The sequence below is a fragment of the Rhinopithecus bieti genome, unplaced genomic scaffold (assembly GCF_001698545.2).
Source record: "Rhinopithecus bieti isolate Rb0 unplaced genomic scaffold, ASM169854v2 scaffold_18354, whole genome shotgun sequence".
Classification (NCBI taxonomy): Eukaryota; Metazoa; Chordata; class Mammalia; order Primates; family Cercopithecidae; genus Rhinopithecus; species Rhinopithecus bieti.
Window position 1 is genome coordinate 1,890,534 of NW_016809835.1, and position 10,160 is coordinate 1,900,693.

Below are 10,160 nucleotides of genomic sequence, written 5' to 3' on the forward strand. Positions count from 1 at the left end.
TATATATATATATATATAATTTATTTTATTTTATTTTTTTTTGAGACAGAGTCTCGTTCTGTTGCCCAGGCTGGAGTGCAGTGGCGCAACCTCAGCTCACTGAAACCTCTGCCTCCTGGGTTCAAGCGATTCCCTGGCCTCAGCCTCCTGAATAGCTGAGACTACAGGCACATGCCACCACGCACGGCTAATTTTTTTGTATTTTAGTAGATACAGGGTTTCATCATGTTAGCCAGGATGGTCTCGATCTCCTGACCTCTTGATCCGCCCACTTTGGCCTTCCAAAGTGCTGGGATTACGGGTATGAGCCACCATACCTGGCCTCATGGCATCTTTATTTGGATGTGTAGTAGGAGTCTTTGAGTTGAGACTTCCTTCTGCTTTCTAGCCTCTTTTAAAATAATCTGATATTTCATGTCCAGATTTTTAATATTTAAATTTTTATATACTTCACTTTAGGAGTGATTTGTTAACATTTGCCTTAAGCTTTGCAACCACAGAGCAACAATTTTCTTTACCAAATTCTAAGTTTTATTGTTCATCATTCATTCTTTTATAAAATCATCTCAATTCTTGAGTTCTTTATTTCAATTAATTGGAGTCTTTCTTCAAGTAACTTTTTGAGGATGGGTACTTGGGTACTATGTTTCTGAATCTTCGCATTCTTGAGTTTGGGTTTACTTTGCTCTTGCAAGGAACTTTTTTTTCTTTTTTTTTTATAACAGGTATCGAAACTTCTTCCCATGCGATTAATACATTGTTTCCTGGTATTGGGATAAGGGAAATCTTTCACTGTAGTTGCCTTTTTCCCAGGTATCTTGTCTCTTTCAGTCTCTGAGTAGGTGTTTTTTCCTATATTTGAGCTTCATGTATGTCACTCAGGGCATCTTGATATAGGTCTGTCTCTATCTTGTCTGAGTCTTGTTGAGCTCTTTCGATGGAAACATTCAAGATTTGCTTTGGGTGAGTGAAAGGTATTTCTCTCATTTCTTTGCTTACTGTTTCTCTGTTGTGTGCTCAGTTTCTTTCTGGGATTCCTTTTACATAAGTATAGGTTCTGTCATATCCATGTTTATGTGAATTGCACCTTCTTTTCTCCTTTTCATCTTGGTGTTTGTCCTCTGAGTCCTGGGGGAAAAAATCTTGAGACTGTTCTCTAATGAATAGATTTGGTTTTATTCTGTAAATAATCTACCGTCTACTGGATAAGTCTCTACAATCATTTTCCCAGACTCCCTTTTCTCATAGTTCTGGTGTAAAAAGCAAATGCTCCTGCAAGGCACAGACCACTCACTCGGACTTCCCAGGGGGTGGGTTTTCCACAGCCTCTTTTTCGGTGACAGCAGAGAAGTTGAGCTATCAGGGCTCTGTAGGGAGACATTGGGACCAGATTTATCACATTTTGTTAACACCTGTCCCTGGCTGGAGATCTCAAAGGCTAGCATATGCCCTCAAAGGGAGAAAGGGTACGGTGAGTGCTGAGATGGGACGTAGGAATGGTACGTCTTGTTCTCTAAATCACGTTATGATTATAAGAGCAGTGGATTTTTTTAATGTAAGGAGTAATAAAATCCTGTGTTCTGAGTTGGGGAAGGGTTGAAGGAGAGAAGACATCTGGAGAAGGAATTTGGGGAAAAACATAAATACCGAATGAACATTTATTAAGTGATTTGCTGTGTAATGTGTATTGGAAACCTCTTTTCTTGTTCTCCAATCAGTTTTTCAGTGAATTCTTTGTTACTTCAAGTAACAGTTAATGTGGTTTTATTTTAAAAAAATGCTAGACCAGATGCCGTGGCTTATGCCTGTAATCCCAGCACTTTGGGAGGCCAAGATGGGCAGATTGTTTGAATCTAGGAGTTTGAGACCAGCCCGTGTAACATAGTGAAACCTCATCTCTACAAAAAATACAAAATGAGTGAGGGGTGGTGTCACATGCCTGTAGTCCAGCTACTCAGGAGGCTGAATGAGAGGACCACCTGAGCCTGAGGAGCTTGAGACTGCAGTGAGTTGTGGTTGTGCCACTGCATTCTAGCCTGGGTGACAGAGTTGTACTCTGTATCACAAAAAAAAAAAAAGTAAAAAGTGGCTTATCAAATTTATTTCCTTTGACCAATATCCAGTATAGCAAGATAGATATATTCATTCATTCATTCATTCATTCATTCACCCCTTTATTTGTTATTCAACAGACATTTTAAAGCATCTTTTCTGCGTCAGGCACTGTGGTAGGCTCCAGAGATGCAGCAGAGAAGAAAACAATAAAGACTGCCACCTTCAAGGAGCTTATGATGTTACACAATGAGAAGGCTGTGTTTAGGAGGGACCTGTACAGGTGACCCTATGGAGGGAGAAAGATTCCTACTGTGGCATTGAATTCCTCTTCGCTGGGAATTTGTCCTGGTCCTCTCTTCTCTTGCTTGTTCCCACACAATACTCCTCACTTTCCTTTTCCTAGGTTGTCTGGATCCCTTCGGTTTGTGTATCTCAGCTCCTGATATTGGTTTCCATCCCTTTGGTTCTGATAACCCATTTTGGATACACCCTCCAGGTACTCTTCAGCACTGATCTAGTGCAGTTCTCAATTTTGGCCCCTGGTTTCCAATTTCTGTGGTTGCTGTAAGAGACCACCCCCTACCCTTAACTTTCCAACAGGTCCCTGGAACCAGTCCTAATTCCCACATAGCCATTCTGTAGGAAGAATCTGATAGTATCCATCATCTACAAGAGGAACCCGCCCCCAGTTTTAATTCACGAACACTTCTGCATGAAAACCCAGTCTATTTGGATGAGAACAGCCAAACCTATGTGTGCAGACTCCAGAAGGCAGAGCTACATACACATGGCCTTGCTTCTCTGCCCACCGTCCCTGTTTCCCCAGAGCACTTCTACGCTGTCACCAAGGACAACTGCACCAAGGGCTGTCTGCTCTCTGGATAATTGAAACCATTAGTAATTTACCCAACTCTGGCTGCTGCCTTTCATTAATTATCACTATGCTAATGATGTCCCTCAGGAAAAGGAAAAAATAATAATTCTACCTCCAATGTAGGCTGTGTAGAGACAGACCATCTTTCATAAATAAATCAGGCGTGGATGTTTTGCCTTGAATTCCTTTGAACTCTTCCCTCACAGAGACAGAGGAGGTGGAAGTGGGCATAATAGGATCAAATAAAGCAGGTGTTTAGCCTGTCTGTTCTTTCAGCTAGGAGGCGGGGTCACCTTTACTGATATGCCTTTCTCAGTAAAGGAAAGACTTTCTTAAAATGTAGCGAAAGGAACTGGATACAGTCCACTAAAACAAAATCGTAAAGTCATGGATGGGTAAAACCACTGATACCCTGTTTAAATCACTACATTTGCAATTTAAGAAGACATTTCCCCCCATTTAATCTCACCTTGCACAGTCAAGGAGGACTAAATGAGTTAACATATATGAACAGTACCTGAACACTATAAGAACTCAATAAGGGTTAGCTATTCCAAAGAATAAAGCTAAGTTCTGCAGCATTTCCTGGGCTCTCTGAGTTTGTGAGTGACGTCTATAGGGTTTGTTCCATGACGTCTCTTGTAGACATGGTGGGACATAATGATGGGGTTTCCCTATTCAATCTGAGCAACAGTTTGGTCACTCCTGTCCTCTTAGTAAGAAGGAGCAGATAGACACAGAGTAGACTTTCAAGTGGGATGTCTAGATCAAGACAGACTTAGGGAACTTGAAGCTAAATGCTATAAAAGTTTTAGCAGCCCTTTGGCTGTAGTGGGTAGTTAGTTATTGTAGAATCCTTAACTTGTTCTGGAATTCTGAAAATTTTATTGAGTAGTGAGAGGAGACCATGCATTCATCCAATAACTCTTTGAATAACAAGCATGTTACTCAATTCATGGTGAAAATTTTTCTTTTTTAGTTTTTTATTCCTAACTTTATTGCTGTTTTCACAAAAATTGAATAAAAGAGAAAATAAGGAGAAAATCATCACTCCTGTTCATTTTTCAAGACTTTGGGGGCTCTTTTCCTTCCTGAATCTTCCTTATGAGGCTGAATCTTGCTATTCTCTGTGAGTGTTCTTTTTTTGCCCTTTTAAAAAATTATAGGCCAGGTGTGGTGGCTCACACCTGTAATCCCAGCAGTTTGGGAGACTGAGCCCAGGAGTTCGAGATCAGCCTGGGCAACATGGCAAAACCCTGTCTCTACAAAAAATACACAAAATTAGCTGACTGTGGCGGCATGCACCTGTAGTTCCAGCTACTTGGGAGGCTGAGGTGGGAGGATCACCTGAAATTGGGAGGTGGAGGCTGCAGTGAGCTGAGATTGTGCCACTGTACTCCAGCCTGGGTGACAGAGTGAGACTCTGTCTCAAAAAAATTATAGCAAAATATACAAAACATAATGTTTGTCATTTTAATCATTCATAGTTGTACAATTCATTGGTATTAAACACATTCACAATGTTATGTAACCAACACCATTATCTATACTCAAAACTTTTTCATCACCCCCAACAAAACTCTGTACCCATTAAACAATAACCCTCTCCCTAGCTCCTGGTAACCTCTATTTTACTTTCTGTTTCTATAAATATGCCTATTCTAGGTAACTCATATAAGTGGAATCATACAATATTTGTTCTCCTGTGTTTGGCTTAGCTACCTAAACGTGTTTTAAAGGTCCACCCATTTTGTAGTATGTATTAAACTGTCATTTGTTTTTATGGAAGAATAATATTCCCTTGTATGTATACACCACGTTTTGGTTATCCACTCATCTGTTTATAGGCACTGGGTTGTTTCCACCTCTTGGCTGTTGTGAATATGCTGAGAAGAATATTGTAATACAAATATCTGTTGGAATCCCCCTGCGTGTGTTCTTGCTAGAGCTGACCCCTTTAGAATGCTTCCCTTCCTCAATGCTATGAGATGGGTTGGGAGCCTTTTGTCCCCTGGGAGCCTTCCTCTTCCTCATGGCCCTTGGAAGACTTTAGGGGAGGTAACTCTAGGCTGATACTGAAGACCTTAGGGAGAAAGATTCCCCTTTTCTTTATTACATTTCCCCACAGGCTTATCTTTCCTTTTCTCTTTTCACCACTGGTGAAATCGCAAAGAACTAAGAGAGAGTATGAGCCTAGAGGCAGTGGAATTAGGAGTCACTCAAATCGTTTTTGATTAGGTTACTCAAGTCAAACTAGACCAGCCAAAGCATGACCTTCTGAAATACAATTCAGTTTACCAATCCAGGTTTCTGCAGAGAAGGTTGAAGGCAAGGCGATACTTGGTGATACTGCTCTGACGTTATCATCTCTGTCCATTTCTCTAATAGGATCCTGGTTGGGGCTCTAAGGCCTGCTTAAACCTTAGCAGGCGGGTGCTAGAGAGTTTAGGGATCTCATTCACTTTTTTCTATTTCTTTCTTTCTTAATCACTTGACTTACATCTGGTATATTCAGCAGAGTGACCTGGGCATATCCTCAGGGAAAGCTCTACACAAGGAGCGGGGCTCCTGCATTGGAAGAGACCTTTCAGGGACACTTCAAACCATGCCTGCAGCTGGAAGCTGTTGGGCAGTGCGCACTACCGAGCTGGTCATATTTGAGTTTTGAGGGGGAGAGGAAGCAGTTTCTGGGTGAGGGCAGGTTTCTTACTGATCTCAGACTGTCAGTAAAGTTGTGTTTCCTTGTAGGTGAAGGCTTAGGTAGAGATCAGAGCTCTCTTGCCCTAGGTAGAATCTGGAATCTGGTTTTTATGAAGCCAGAGATCCATTCTGGGGCCACAGTAGGCTTATATCGAACTGTAACTGGCAGGGCAGTCTTGCTTTCTTTGGCAAGGCCATTGCAAATGGTAGAGGGTTCTGATGGCTGCCTCTAGTTAGTGGGATCCAGTGCTGCTGCTCATTTCTAGAACTGCAACAGGCTCCCCTCAAACTAGACTGGACTCCTTGGCTTGGTACCAGATGTTTGATGGATTATTTTTTTCTTTGCCCTGTTTCTCAACCTGTTTTCAGCAATCTTCTTCCTGGTCTGTCACACTAGATAAAATATATATTTCTGCAAAAAAGAGATGCATCACAAAGGGAATACATATGTTCATAATGTCACAAAGAGATAATACATTGAAAAGACTGATAAGGCCAGATACAGTGGCTCACACCTGTAATCCCAGCATTTTGGAAGACCAAGGTGGGAGGATCACTGGAGGCCAGGGGTTTGAGACCAGCCTGGGCAACCTAGCAAGACCCTATCTGTAGAAAAAAGAAAAAATTAGCCAGGCATGATGGTGCACACCTGCAGTCCCAGTTGCTCAAGAGGCTGAGGTGGGAGGATCACTTGAGCCCAGGAATTTGAGGTTACAGTGAGCTATAATCATGCCACACACTTCAGCCTGGGCAACAGAGCAAGACCTTGTCTCAACAAACAAACAGACAAACAAACAAAATTATTGAAATCAAAAAAGACAGCACAAAATTTGGACCCTGACAGTCTGGGTTTGAGTACTAGTTTCATTACTATTTAGATAGACAATCTTGGGCAAGTTATTTAACCCCTCCGAGCTTCTTTTTCCTCATATATAAAATGGGAATATAAATAATAACATTTAGGATTGTTGGGAAAGTAAAATATTAATGCATGTTAAGTACTTAAAACAGTGCCTATTTAAATATTTGGTTTTATTTTTTAGTGATGGTTTACTACTCTTTCCCTCAATAACTTCCCAGGGATAAGGACAATGTCTATTTTGCTTACCCCTGGATCCCTAGAGATAAGCACAAGGTCTGGAACAAAATATAAGTACAATAAATATTGTTGTATGAGAGGATACTTTTTAATGGTTTAAGGTTCTTTAAAGTCAGGAGAATAAAACAGTTGAGGAAGTGCAGGGTTTTGGAGTTAAGCACATGGCCAAGGCTTTGTTGTGTTTCTGACTTCCTGAGAGACAGGCTTGTCACGTACCTACAGCTGCAGCAAGATCTTGTGTTCTGCTCTTTTTGGAGAAATAGAGAAACAGAAAAAGCACAGGAAATGGAATTGTAAGGGATGATTGTTATGAGGGGCTGTGTGCATGGCTCACAGGAGAATGCAAATTATGTTTCCAATCAATTCAGAAAAATCAAGGTTAAAGGGGAAATGAAAATGATACTGGAGATTTTAAATAAATGGGATGAGCATAAAGGAAAGAAGTGGCCTTCAGTAATGGAGGCATCACTAGTATATGTATTTTTTGACAGGGTCTCACCCAGTTGCCCAGGCTGGAGTACAGTAGCATGATCACAGTTCACTGCAGCCTCGACCTCCAAGGCTCAAGCGATCCTCCTATCTCAGCCTTCAAGTAGCTGGGACCACCAGTGTGCGCCACCACACCCAGCTAATATTTTTAAATTGTGTTTGTAGAGATGCGGTCTCACTATATTGTCCAGGCTGGTCTCGAACTCCTGGGCTCAAGGGATCCTCCCACCTCGGCCTCCCCAGATGCTGGGATTACAGGTGTTAGCCACTGTGCCCTGCTGTACATTTCCATTGGGCTGGTTGGGATGCCTCTACAGAGGAGCAGATTTCTCCACCCCCAGGACATAGGAAACTTAGTGTCACAAACTTTTGTCAGCTATGTCTTCCAAGGGAGCTTTTGGATCGTACCCACTGGACTCTCTACAGCAGACATGAATTAAGTGATATCCTAGTAATGATAAAAAATAATTACTTCTGATTTCCTACTCACCCCAGTCCTCACTTTATTTTTCTACAATATTCCCCTAGATAACACTAAATCTCTCTTCTGGCCCATAATAACAGCAATGTGAGTCTATCCTCTAGACAGCAGCATTAAATGGTTGCTGGAAACATTATACCGGAAAATGGATCCTTAGGTTTTAAGCTGAGTAGTGATTGAGTTGGTTCATGAATTACCTCCTTTGCCAAATCCTATATGTCAGGCTCAATCTGGTTGTTCTTGGAAACTTAGGAAAAATTAGATGTAAGAGAGGCTTGGGTTTGAAGCAACCTAGCTTCGGCAGAGCCAAGTGAGCTACATTTTGAAAGACATCCCAGGCCGTGGCTGCTACAGAAAGAACCAAGCTCCTGATGGCCATTTGGCAGTGACTGGGCTAAATTAGAAGAAAGTGGGTGGGGAGGGAAACCTTTCTAAGCAGTTTAATTGGTGCCTTAGTTCATTTGTGTTGAGACGGGGTAATTTATAAACATTAGAAAGTTATTTCTCATGGTTGTGGAAGCTGGGAAGTACAAGATCAAGGTACCAGCAAGTTTGGTGTCTGGTGAGGACCTGGTCTTTGCTTCCAAGATGGTGCCTGGTTGCGGTGTCTTTTGGAGGGAGTGATTGCTGTGTCCTCACATGGTGAAAAGGTGGAAACAAAAAAGGACCTAGCTAGTGCCTTCCAGCCCTTTCAACAAGATTGCTAATTCCATTCATGAGGGCTGAGCTCTCGTGACAATCATCTCCTAAAGTTCCCACCTCAGTACTACCACATTGGTGATTAAGTTTCAACATATGAATTTTGGGGGACACATTCAGACCATAGCATCATGCAATTCACAAATTTAAAGTGAGAAATGGTTTTTTAGTATATTCACAGAGTTGTGCAACTATCACTACAATCAAACTTTGTTACTCCCCAAATAAATATTTTTAAATCCCTAAAAGAAACCCTGTAGTCATTAGCAGTTACTTCCCATTCCCCACTCCCCCAGCCTTAGGCAACCACTAATCTCCTCTCTCCCTCTATAGATTTGCCTATTCTGAATATTTCACATATAAATGGAATCATTCAACATGTAGCCCTTTGTGTCTGGTTTCTTTCACTTAATGTTTTCAAGGTTCATCCATGTTGTAGCATGTATCAGTACTTTATTCCTTTTAATTGCTGAATGATCCATCATATGGATAGGACACATTTAATTCATCTGTTCATCAGTTGATAAACACTTTAGATTCTTTCTATTTTCGTTACTGTGGAAAGTGCTGCTATGAACACTCACATGCAAGTTTTTCTATGGACATATCTTTGTATTTCTCTTGAATATATGCCTAGAGTGGAATTGCTGGATCATATGTATGTTTAACCTTTTCGAGGAACTGTCAAACAAGCAGTTTTCTAACATAACTTCATAATCCCACCAGAAATATGTGGGTTTCTAATTTCTCCACATTCTTGCCAAAACTTACTATTGTCTTTTTTTTTTTTTTTTTTTTAAATTATAGCTATCCTAGTGGTTGTGAAGTGGTATCTCATTGTGGTCTTGGTTTTTATTTCCTTAATTACTAATGATGTTGAGCATCTTTTTATATACTTATTGGCCATTTGTATATATACACATATTTTTTGAGAAATGCCTCTTAAGATTTTTTGCCCCCTTAAAAGTTAGATTATTTGTCTTTTTATTGTTGAGTTGTAAGAGTTCTTTATGCATTCTGGATACTAGTCTCTTACACATGTAATTTGCAAATATTTTTCTCCTGTTATCTGGATTGTATTTTCACTTTCTTGACTGTGTGCTTTGCAGCATCAAAGCTATACATTTTGATTTAATCCAATATATCCATTTTTTCTTAATTGCTTGTGCTTTTGGTGTCATATTTATGAAATCATTGCCTAATCTATGGTCACAAATAATTACTCCTATGTTTTCTTCTAGGCGTTTCTATTTTTAAAGTTTACATTCAGGTATCTATATTATCTGTTGCTGCTGTAACAAATTACCACAAACTTACTGACTTAATACAAATGTATTATCTTACAGTTCTGAATGTTAGGTGTCTGAAATGGGTCTCACTGGGTTAAAAGCAAGGTGTTGGCAGGTCTGTTTTTCTTCTAGAGGCTTTGGGAGAGAATGTGTTTCCTTACCTTTTCTAGCTTCTGGATGCCACTCACTCTGGCTCATGGTTCCTTCCTCCCTCTTTAAAGTCAAAAACACCAGGCTAAATCTGTCTCATGCTGCCATTTTTGTAGCTCCCTCTTCCAACTTCCTCTTCCATTTTTAACAACCCTTGTAATTACATCGAGCCCACTTGGAAATCAAGGTTACTTTCCCTATCTCAAGGTCAGCTGATTACCAACCTTAATTCCATCTGTAACCTTAATTCACTTTTGCCACGTGTTCCATGAAAGGGCCATACATGCAAAGCAGTCCCTAAATACAGAAAGAGCCAAAAAACCA